Here is a 7,544-nt window from a genome sequence, read left to right as displayed (position 1 = left end):
AATGAGTTCCTGACTCTGGCTAGGTGACCACCAGCCTTTGATTGTCTGATCTGCTGGCAGGGGCCTGCACCCTGATGTGCACAGCATGAGCACTGACTGCGATTAACCACGCTGCAGGTTTGGGCGGAGTCTCTCGAAGCAAAGACTTTGTTCTGCAGTAACAGCTGAGACTCTATGGGCTTGATTCACCCTGGCTGGAGCTGTGAGGTGCAAACCACAATACTCCCATCTGTGTGTCTGAGAGCAGCTGTGCCCCACAGAGGATCCAAACCGTGCCTGCCCTCCTTGAGGAATTTGACTGCGGGAGGGAACTTTTGTGATTCTGGCTACACAGCAGAAGCTGATTTCCCAGCCAGTTATTCCCTCATCCTGTCCAGTACAACCCATTTTTGTTGCTAGATGAGCAATAGTGGGGCCTGACGCAGACCACAGCTTGTGGGTGCCTTGCACTGCCAAAATCACCCCTTAACAGGTGGCCTTTCCTCCGGACTCCTGCTTCCTAGGTTGTGGCAGCACAAGCCAGTGTGTCTTAGGGCCAAATCTGACTCTGTCCAGTTAACTCTGTGAAGTGACCCAACAGTTATTAACTCCACTTCTGTCTTTACAGTTTCCTTGTGGACTCCACACCAATCTGTAAGTATGTACTTAGTTTCTCTGGAACAGCATGAATGCCACAGAACATGCATGCTGCAGCCTGAGCACAAAGGGTGGGATCCACAAAGGACTTAGGCATTGCAATGCTGAGTGTCACAGCACCTAATCTTTAGGCACCTAGAAAAACACAAGTGTAACCACCAAGGAGATTACATAGCTTCCTGGAGCTCTGTCTGCTGGCAGCTCAGGGAGGAGGAGCCAAGACAAACTCAGAGTCTGCCTGGCAACCAATAGGAAGTGAGATGCTCCTCCCAGGGAGTTGAGGAGAGGGGAGAAGCCATTTTGGAGTGGCTGGAGCCAGCCAGGGCCGGGGCCAGGGCAGGACTGGCTGTGGGGAGCTGGTGAGTCCCAGGCCTGCAAGCAGGGTTCCCCCTGAGAACTGGCCTCTAGGGACCTGACAGCCGATCCCTCACCTGGGTTTTCTTTCTCCACGGATGAGTCCCAATTGGTAGTGTTTGCTGAGAAATTTCCCCAGCCAGGCTGGGTTCACCTCTAGCTCCCTAGGTGAGACTAGTCACCACATGGTCAGCTCTGCTAGTCCAGGGAAGCTGCCTGCTGAGTGTGTGACTGGAGGCTGGGCTAGGAGGCTACAGTTTGGATGTTGTATAATCTACACCTTGAGCCCTACATCCCTTTGTGGTGAGGGGAAATCCTGGGACAAACGCAGCCTGATTCCTGCTTGAGGAGGATCCCTGACAGCAGACAGCAGCCCCTCTGCAGTGACTGAGGAGTCCAGCGTCATCTTCAAACCTGAAGATCATTCATGGAGTTCGTGAGTGCACCGTCTTTTAGTTAGTTGGAATTTGTTTTGGGGACCCCCTACTCCCTGAACTGTGTCCTCAAGCCAGGGAGTAAGGGTTTGAGGATTTTATAACCTGCTGCTTATTATACCTGTGGAGGGATTCACCACCTCCTCCCACTTGTGGGTCCTTTGGGCTGTACTGAACCCAGTCAGCCACACTGCTAAACCACTGCAGAGAATTGTATAGGTCATCAAGGGCCCCAGCAAAGTACGTGTACCAACAGGACACTAATTTTACACTTGTTACATCAAGTCACGGGTATTTCCAGTGTGGGCACCGGTAACCCTAAAAATAGTGTTTCACCCTGTTATGTTGTATTTGTTGCCTGTTTAATATAATTATTGTGTTGAATATATTTTTGTGTGTTGTGTTATTTCTTGGAAGTCTCCAACTATCTGGCAAGTAAGTGGGGATTACTCTGTAGTCAGAATTTTCTGCCCAAGCTGCCCTGGTGACCCTGCCAGGAAGGAGCGAGGGGGGTGGAGGCACCACCAAATAATTTCATAGAAGAAAAGAAAAAAGATTCACCCTGCTGAGTGGGTGGCGGGATCCAAAAGAACCCAGACCTGTCCATCAAAACCTGTAAAGGGATTGCCATTAAAGGAGGTAACCAGGTGGAGAGGGGCGCTACACAAGAACCACACTGTGATCCACAAAGCCTGAGTTAGGCACCTAGGCAACCTGCACAATGAATGCTGAGAGACAAGCGCCTAAGAAGGTGAGCCACAAAAACCAGCATGCTAGGCATAGGAGTGCCTAAACTAGCCAATGGGAGATGGTAATCTCGGGGGGGGGGGGGGGGGGGGGTACTAAGCCCCGCCCCTCTCTCAGAGCTAGGTGCTGAAGTCCAGGCTATAGGGATGCACCTAACTGTGCTTAGTGATCCATGAACAGGAACCCACTGCCTGCAGTCAGGCAGCTTTCATGCCTAAGCCACGTGAGGGAATAAGTTAGGCACCTTCCTCTTGCCACACAAAACAGTCAGAGGAGGAGCTGCCCACGTTGTAACTTTTAGCACAGTGCTTAAAACACTCACCTGGGACATGATGGGAGAACCAGGTTCAATTCCCCCCTGTGCTGGCGGAGGGGGAGAAAGAATTGTGCAGGGGTCTCTCACCTCTCAGAGAGCTCTGCCCAGTAAGCTATGGGATAGTCTGATGTGGGGCTCCCTGAGTCTCTCCTCTTGATGCTGTTCCACTGTGTATGAATAATGAAAGAGCAATTGGAGCAGGGGGACTGGCCCCAAGTTTCTCCCATGTGGGTGCCCTACCCACTGGACTACAGAGTCATTCTCATTCTCTGTGGCCCACTGACCATTCCATTGTTGATAAATACTTAGCCATTGGGCCCACTGGGTCAACAGTGAGAAGGTGGCACCACCACCTCCTCCAGCTGATTTTGAACGGTACCCGGTCTGGTAGGCGCCCTCTGAGCACACCTACTGGATCAGACCCCACAGGCAATTTAGGCAGCTAAACGCCTATCTTCTCTTGGTTCGGGAATCACTCTGGGGATAAGGCAGGAGATAGCCGGCCGGCACCCAGAGGGAGGCAGCTGTGCTTGTGTCCAGAGCCTGAATCTTAGGCACCAAGAGATCTTCTACTTTGAAAACTTGGGTGCTGACTGAGTTTAGGTACATAGAGGGTTCAGCATGAACTTTGTGGATTGCAGTAGAGCCAAAACTGGGACTTAGGTGCCTAACTAAGGACCTTTGTGGATGTAGATCAAAGCCATTAGCCTTTGCTCCAAAATTGTCTTTTCACTGATCCTCAACGCAAACAACCAGTGAACCTTTTGCAGTCACTAGATTGTACCCAGCACAGAGTCCTACATTCCCACTCTTTATACAATTTAAGATTTTTTACTCATTTTGACTTCAAATAACTCTCAACGCCCTTTTAATTTGCCTCTTTTTGTAATTTTATTACTGAAATTACTACTCCCTTCTCTTTGTGCTTCTCAGAAACATACTCCTGTACTGAATAATTGCATTAGATTAGGACTCCTTTTATAACAGTCAGCACATGAGTGCAGTGCAGGTATGTAACTCCAGCAGGAGTTAAATGCAATTTTCTCCCTTTTCTTTACAGACTACTGATCTGGCATTTCTCACAATTTCATGGCTTTACTAGTCGTTGATCCAACACCTCTGGTTCCTGGATCCATTTTCTGTCTGTCTCAGAACTTTCTCACCCTCCTGCTCTAGAAATATTTCCTGTGTGTTAGGCTTTTCAGCTGTTTCTTTTGCTGTTTGCTAGCTTTCCCCGGTCTCCAGCCTCATTGCTCTATTGAAGGTCTAGACTGCCTGGCTGTGCTAACATCTGCGCACAGGCTCGGCTTTACTGAGAAATTCGTGGGCTGGAAGTTCCTGAAAAACATCACTGTTGCCCTGGCTCGCTGTTCCCCATTTCTGTAGGGAAATAACAAAGTCTCTCGTATGTTATGTGATTTGCCATCTGGAGCAACTGTCCCACCCACAGAAATTTGTAAACATGAAGCTTAACATTCAGGAACATCTCAGTGGTCTGAGTGCGTATGAACTTTCAAGAGGATTAGACTAAAAAAGAAGCCGCCACACCAGTGCGAGATACCCACGAAATCAAAGTTCAGGTTGCCCTTCCCAAACAAGGAACCCAAAGCCGCTTAATTCTGTTTTCAGACAGGCATTAGCTACCTTAGTTTATGGAGTCGTCTAAAGGATATTTGAGTAACTGGTTGTCTCTTGGACTCATAGGATCTGATCATGTGAGGAGCTGAGGCACACTGGAGAGGAAGTGAGTGCAGGCAGCACCTGGCAGGAATGAGTCCTTAATAATGAGTGATGGACTACTACCTTCAGGATGCTATTTGTCTAGTCAGAAATTCACATGTGCACTGTGTAAAGCTGCACAAGGACTACGGGCCAGATTCTGGTATCTTTACTTATGTTGAGTAACATATTACACCATGAGTAGTCCCATTAAAGGCAAGTGGCACCATTTTACACTGGTGCAGGGCATCTACACTGGGGCTTTGAACCAGTAGAGCTATATCAGTGCCAAACTCCCTCCTGGTAACAGGCCTGTGTGTGCACGTGTGTTTCATTTCTAGCAGTAATTCTCTGCTCTGTTTCTTTTCCTCTCTCACAGAGACATTCTGGCAAGGATCTAATTTTTTCAAGAATTTTTGTAGAGCCAGTTGCTCTGGCTTCAGCTTTCATGCTGGCCTGGAAAAAAGCCTCTTCCGCTGCCCTCATTTAATTCCTCTTTTAATTGAATCAGAATGAAGGGGAAACAACAGTCTAATTTAATTGTCCTCTGTGTGCAATGCAGAGAGCAGTGATGGGGGCTGAAATGCCCTGGTGGTGACGGTGAGATAGCCTCACCCTTACCCCCGCCTCATCACAAACAAGGAAATTCACTGTGCTCTCAGGAGAGGAAGTGATCTGCCTCTAGTATGTAGTCAATAAATGATCTAGCTATCCCAAGGAAAAAACTCCAGCCATTATTAGTCTATCACAAGACACCAGTGATAGCCTTAAGCCCACATTCTTATAGACATCCAAGAGGCTCATACACCACAGCCAGACTTCTCCAGTAACAGAGCAGCCAATGGCTTCCATCCTCTATCATCTCACTGTTTGTTCCCCGTCTGTATCATTTACGTTAGGGGCCCTAGACCGCTGGAAGTAACCTGCAGCTTGCTGTCTGGTACCAATACCTGCCCACGTAGGGACCTTGAACAAGTTGCTTAACTTCTCAGTACCTCAGTTTACCTATTTAGGATATGAGTAAAACAATACTTACCTACCTCAGACAGGGCTGTGACGATTAATTAGTCAATACTTGCACACTCATGAAGTGCCATATAGTTACTATTAGGTACCCTCTGCAATTTGGAGCAGCACAAAGCAGCTAGTTCTAGTGCCTTTCACAGAGTGGGGGCAGAGCAGAGATTTTCAGGCTATATGCATTGAAAAGTAGAGGAAGAGGGTGGGTGAGGAAGAAGTATTTTCTGTAGAGAGAGAAGCTGATTTAAAAGAAAATGAGGAAAGATATGCAGAGAAGCCGTGACGTTTTTAAATTTTGGTGAGAACACAGAGACACTGACATACAGAGCCCTCACCTCCAATCAGTGTACAGTGCGGTTTTAGTTGCCCAGCAACTGTCCAGTCTACCTGAGCTCAGAACTTAGTCAAGGTTTTTGGTTTTTTTGGTTGTCTATGTTGCACTAAACTATATCTGTACGTAACCATGAAATATGGACAGATGGTTGAAGACAGGTAGCGTTAAGAAGAACACAGAGTATCAGTGATGAGAAGGGGAGGGGTGTTTGGGCAGCTGGTAGATCTGGAAGGGGGTACTCAATAAGAAAAGTTGGTGAACCTCTGTCTTAGAGTGTGTCTGCACACCAGCTGGGAAGGTGCTAGTTCTGCTTGAGCTAGTGCACTAAAAATAGCAGTGTGGCCACGGTGGCATAGGCAGCAGCATGGGCTAGCTGTCCGCCTACGTACCCCTGCGTGTCAAGCAGCACTGTACCCTGGCCAGCCTGTGCTGCTGTGCCACACTGCTATTTTTAATGCAATGGCTTGAGCAGAATTAGCACATTTCTTTTAAGTGAACATCTTAGGGGAGCTTGCCAGATACAGGGAGAAAAATTAATGTCAGACAATGCAGACCCAGTGATGAGAAAGTCAAAACAGGCTTGAAACCTTTTTTAAACATGTAATAATTTTCTGGTTATTTCACAGCGGGTGTGCATGTACCAGTCTGAACAAGACTGGCCATATGAATACATACTACTAAGTGACAGCTGGGTTGTAAAATGAGATCTCAAATCTGGTTTCCACTTTATTTCATGTTAAAACTGACTCCTGATCAATCTTGTAGCTTCTTGAGCTATTTCTCACTTTGGACCTTACCTGCAGTTATGGTGTTCTTTCCTGTGTGGTGCTTGGCCTCCCAGTGACCCTGAGGTTGGAGCCAGTACTACACCAGGGTGCTCAGCACCTACCAGCAGCCCCACTGATCAGCTCCTCCTCCCCCCAGCCCTGCTGACTGCTGGCAGCCCCGCCAATTAGCGCCTCCCCTCCCAGCGCCTCCCACCCGCTGAAGATCAGCTGTTCAGTGGCATGCAGGAGATGCTGGGGGGAGGAGGGGGAAGAGCGAAGGTGGGGTACGCTTGGGGGAAGGGGGCGGAATGGGTGCAGGAAGAGGTAGGAAGGGGTGGGGCCTTGGGGGAAGGGGTGGCGTGGGGGTGGGACCTGGGGCACAGCCAGCGTTGAGCACCCCCAGGGAGAGTGGCATGTCGGCGCACATGTGAGAGGGGTCATTCTGATAAGTGCAAATGTGTTAAACTTTTTTGTTTACAGTTCAGCAAGCCAGAATGGATTTTGATATGGGAAGACTAAGAAGAAAGGATCTGGAAACCACCGGTAGAACAAGCCACAGCTAGTGCCTGGTGACCAGATATAAAGCAAGTGTTGAGCTGAGCCTCACCACAAGAACCAAGAGGAGACCAGATATGAGGGAGGCACCTGGAGGTTCTGGTGGACACCCATACATCATCGTCAGCATTCTGTCCAATAAGGACCAGCCCCCACCTGAGACTGCCATCTGACTTCAACACAAGCTAAGGAACAGAGCTGGACCGAGAACGTCAATTCTGTTTTGCCACAACTTTGGAGTTTCAAAATTTATTTTTGTTCTGCATTGGAATGAAAACAAAACCTTTCTAATGTTTTCACAAAAGGCATCAATCAAAACGTCCATTTTCGGATCAAAGAGATGCGGTTTTGTATTTGGGCCTCTTTCTCTCCAGAGAGTCCATCTTGGGCCTCAAAACTTCTTGTAAAAAAAAAAAAAGTCATTAAAATCAATACGTCTGCACAAAATGTTTCGGCCACCATCAAGAAGCCCCGTCTAATTGCATTTTATAGCTAGAACAATGCAATCTCAGACAATTTCAATGGGAGTTAGGTTCCTAAATATCTTTGAGGGTCTGGGTACAAGAGACTAAAGGCCCATCTAAAAGAACACGTAGTTCACAGCAATCTGGGGTGTAAATCTATCCCAACTAGCCTGCTGCACACTGAATGTCCATGTGGAC

The 7,544-nt window shown here is 48.1% G+C and overlaps 1 long non-coding RNA gene across 1 annotated transcript; it reads left to right on the top strand.

Moving 5' to 3' along the window:
• The first annotated feature begins 984 nt into the window (after nt 1–984).
• On the top strand, nt 985–7,300 carry LOC117871010. Its single transcript, XR_004644121.1, has 2 exons — nt 985–1,426; nt 6,808–7,300. It is a non-coding gene; the product is annotated as an uncharacterized LOC117871010 (long non-coding RNA).
• The last annotated feature ends 244 nt before the right edge of the window (nt 7,301–7,544 follow it).

Source organism: Trachemys scripta, chromosome 1 (assembly GCF_013100865.1).
Source record: "Trachemys scripta elegans isolate TJP31775 chromosome 1, CAS_Tse_1.0, whole genome shotgun sequence".
Taxonomy (NCBI): domain Eukaryota; kingdom Metazoa; phylum Chordata; order Testudines; family Emydidae; genus Trachemys; species Trachemys scripta.
The sequence above is the reverse complement of the archived record's forward strand: the minus strand, read 5'-3'. Positions and strand labels throughout refer to the sequence as shown.